Source organism: Pundamilia nyererei, unplaced genomic scaffold (assembly GCF_000239375.1).
Source record: "Pundamilia nyererei isolate P.nyererei 1_Seehausen unplaced genomic scaffold, PunNye1.0 scaffold00141, whole genome shotgun sequence".
Classification (NCBI taxonomy): Eukaryota; Metazoa; Chordata; class Actinopteri; order Cichliformes; family Cichlidae; genus Pundamilia; species Pundamilia nyererei.
In genome coordinates this window covers 1,299,266-1,303,917 of record NW_005187542.1, presented here as the reverse complement: position 1 = coordinate 1,303,917, position 4,652 = coordinate 1,299,266, and positions in this window count along the sequence as shown.

Sequence of the window (4,652 nt, the reverse complement as noted above, 5' to 3'; positions counted from 1 at the left end):
ATTTTAATAAATAACAAATTAAAAGGGCATGAACATTTTTTTTGTATCGAAAAAACATCGAACCGAGCATGCACCACATATATATAAATATATACACAATATATATGTATGATTGGTGTGTCACTGTACAGTGTAAAGCTTTGTTCATGGCAGCAAACCTACATCCTTTACCTCTGCTGGGAATGAAAGTGGAGGTTGTTGGAAGGAAAGTCACATTTTCACATTCCACTGAACCATTTCAATGTCAGACTTCTCTGCTGCATCCTTCACTTTATATATGGTGGAGAAATACATTCTATGTTTTTTGCTCTCCACTTATAGAATGCATCATTTGCATTTTAACACTCTGCTCAACTGACATATCCAGCAGACGTGCACATTTGTGAGACTCTGCATGTATATACTGCACCAGTATATCTTGCTGTAAAATACAATCTGTACTTCTTTGTCCTGTCTTTGAAAATTTTTTTCCCCCAGCTGATATAATATGCTGGGAGGGTGGTGGGCTACGTTAGGTGCCATTGTGCTGCTTTGGCTGCGGACTGCAAGAAGTTGTGCTTGGCATGAGGCCCAGAAGCAAGGTGAGGACAAACACTCCCAACAAACACTCAATGACGTCCACAAATTTATAGACGCAGCTACAGATTATGCATTGTTAGTCTGTGTGTGCGTGTTAGTTTGTGTGGGTGGTTGGGTGGGTCGGTAGTAGGGATGAGTGTTGTGACACCTGTGAGCATGTGTTTGAGTGTGTGCACACATGTCTGAGCAGGTCCACCTTTTGTCTGAGCTGAGATTTGGAAAGGCTTCACTTTGCACAGGCTCCTTAATTCTCCCTTAATTCATTTGTGCTCCAGATTCACTTGGCTGCTGGGATAACCTGGGAATGATAATGAAGCGGGAGGGAAAAAAAGAGATAGAATGGGGCAGAGAGAAAGACAGAGAGAGAGTGAGGGACGTGAAAACATCACAGCACAAGGCACCTCCTTCAGTTCCCCCTTTGAATGTGTTCAGAATGGATTTAGGGCTTTTCACTGAGTCTTTTAAGAGAAGATGAATCTTATTAGTGTTGATTGCTAGTCATAGGATGCTTTCTGCCTCGGGAAACCACTTAACTTAACCCTTTCACAGATTCCCAAAGACTGCAACATTAGTGGGGTTGGGGTTTGATAGCATTTTATCAAATATGAATCTCATTTAGACTCCATGTGTCAATTCCTTTCAAATGCCTTATCTAATGTATTATAATTAGGTACCACACATGGATGTTGGCAGTGTGTAACACCTCAGATTTTATACATTATTTTATTATTAATTACCTCATGTAAATACTTGATGCCTTAGTTTAAAGATTTTACTCGTCAAATCAAATAAATTCATAAAGCACATTTAAAGACAATGTGCTGTACAAAAGATGGAATATAATACATAAAAAATAAGTAAAATACATGTTAGTAAATGTTAAATCTTGGCTCAAGAGTTGGGAGTTCGCCTTGTAATCGGAAGGTTGCCGGTTCGAGCCCCGGCTCGGACAGTCTCGGTCGTTGTGTCCTTGGGCAAGACACTTCACCCGTTGCCTACTAGTGGTGGTCAGAGGGCCATCTTCTGACATTGTTCTGTGATTTTACATGGCCTACTACTAGCTGAGTTGTAAAGCCTCTTTGGATCGTCTGCAAGTTGTTCAGAATGCTGCTGCAAAGCTTCTGACCAAGTCCTCCAAGTTTTCCCATGTCACACCCCTGCTGATTCAGCTGCACTGACTCCCCGTTAAATTCAGGATCCAGTTTAAGGTTTTGACCTTGACTTTCAGGGCCCTGCATGGACAAGCACCAACATATATAAGTGAACTTTTGCATCCATACATTCCCAGCAGGTCCCTGAGGTCATGTGACCAGGGCTTGCTTGCTGTCCAGCACACGAGGCTGAAAACAAAAGGCGACAAAGCTTTTGGAACTGTGGCCCCCAGATTGTGGAACTCTCTCCCTTTGAGCCTGAGATCTGTGGACTCAGTGGTCACTTTTAAAAAACAGCTAAAAACCCATCTTTTTAAACTTGCTTTTAGTTGATTTTTATTTTTAGGTTTTAGCTTCTGTGAAACACTTTGTGATTTTTATCTTGAAAGGTGCTATATAAATAAAGTTTTACTGGCTTACTTACTTACTGAGTTACTGTTGTTCCCAACCGCTTCCATTTGGCTATATTACAACTAAGATTTGACTATGGAATATTTGGCCATGAGGAACTTTCACAACTGGACTGGACTTATAATAACAATCTGCAATTCACTGAACTCCTGAGGGTGTGACCTGTTCTTTTACAAATGTTTGTAGAAGCAGTCTGCATGGTTATGTGCTTGATTTTAGGAACCTGTGGCCACAGAAGTGATCGAAATACCTAAATTTAGTGATTTGGATGGGCGAGTGAATACTTTTGGTAGTATAGGGTAGGTTGGCTGCTGTTGGGTAAGGTCTTGGTCTCAGTACATAGAGTGGCAGTGAATGAGTTGACAAGTCAGATCCATCTTTCTCAAGATGAAACCGGTAGGGTTATGTTGACTGAAGACACGTTTTCTCAGAATTAGATCCTTCCCAAACTTCCTGGAACCTTCTCTCTGGTGACAGGCAGTGTTAACCCAGGGACCTTTAGTGTACTGAGGAGTAGGGAACGGAAAGGGCCATTTCTGACCAAATTCAAAAGTGTAGGAGTACATGAGAGACAGTCATAGATTCAAGAGAGTTTGGTGGTCATAAACTATGACAACTTATACATCATTCTTCAAAATGTTGAATGAAAAGCAACAGGGGCAGCAGGCGGTGGCAGGCAGCCAGACACAGAGACCGGCCATCATCTGGATGTTTGTTCGTTTAAAATCAACGAAAATAAAGCTGTGCCACACTATCCAGCAGGACTGGACTGAAACAAAAGTTCAGGCTAGGAATTTGACATCATCCCAGAACACTGTTAAATCAGATAACAAAGTGTCAATTTTATAGGCTAACCGTTTACGTTGCTTGGGGATTATGACTTCCAATTTTTGGATTTGCTTCATTTTACCACTGTCATTCCTCTTTTTTTAAAGAGGCACAGGCAGCTGTTTTCTGCTTTAAAGGCAAAACTTATTTTTATATGTGTTGGTATAAGAAAAATCCACATACATTTAAACAAAACAATTTATCTATTATCCATCCACCGACTCATATTCATATGCCAGTGTCAATGCAGTTCCATTAGCCTGGAGTTCAGGGGTGGAAGAACACTGCAATTAACTGACAGCCTCCACCTGCTGAGGTAACATTGATTAGTCTAGAGCTCGTATAGCTATGAAAGACCTGATATACATATCATCAGCATTGTAGTTTATCCATAACTTAACTGACTTGATATGAGTACAACTGAGAAGAGATGGCATAGAATGCACTCTTTATGTCTAATATGGACCAAAAATTATTTTCATTTATTTCACTTGCACTCTTTAATTATGTTGGTTGGTATTTTGTGAAAATATAGATTCTCTGTCTCAGTATTTTCCATTTCTTCAAATCTTTAAATTGATTTTATCTTAAATACAAATCAATTAATTTGAATTTAAAAGTCAATTATTTTGGGATGAATGTCCTGTCTAACAGCAAATCACCCAGAATTTTCAGGCTTTGCTTAATTGAACTATATGCATGTCTTGGATAAATAAGTATTCCAAATTGGTTCACTTACCTCTCTGTAACTAATTGATCATGCCTGAAACAATGGCACTAATAGAGTAGTCCCAGCAGGACACAGGCTTCCCCTCCAGGAAAGCAAATGCAAAATGCTGCCACTAATTGAAATCATTTCGATTAATATGAAGCATAATCGAGGCTAACAATGTAGCATCACAACGGGTCATGCAGTTAGAATGTATTCCTGTTCGCTCTGTCTCTTTACTGTTTTGAACCTGCACCTTTGTGTTTTGACAGTCTCGCCCTCCTCAATGCACAAAGCAACAATTCATCCTGTAGAGAAGAATGAGCAGACGGGGCGGGGGAGCTCGGAACAGGGCCGATCGATAAGCAGAGTCGGAGCTGTGATTTATTTACCGTTGTGTGTTATGTTGAGGCGAGAGGAGGGAGAAGAAAAGCCTTCTGATATGGCCACGGGCAGCCATCATAATGGGGCCCTCTCAATCTTCAGTGAGTTGCTTGTTGCATTGTCAGGCAGGTTTCCGCCGCTGTTCAAAAGCGGTATCCGATCAAACCCATGAGACGCGAGCGACCAGACAGATGATTACTCACTGTAAACGATCCAGGAGGGGAAAAAAAGAGAAATAACTACAGCGGATATTGATGACTCAATAGACTCAATGACAGACGATTCCATTTGTGTCTAGATAAAGTGTTGACTGTCTTGGATCAATCATAATACAGGCCTGTTATTGAGCATAAAAACCATGTTTAATATCATTAAATCCAGATCAAGCTTTTCCCTCCCTCTGCCTCCTCTGGCTTTCCCTTCCCTCCTTTCCTAGACGCTTACACATATCTGGCAGCCTGCCTTCTACAGTACAACCATGTGAGCATGAGACGTGGGGGATGGGGATATTAGTTGTGTTGTTGGTGGTGAGGGCGGAGGAGGGTGTGTTGTTCGTTTGTGTGTGTGTGTGTGTGTGTGTGTGTGTGTGT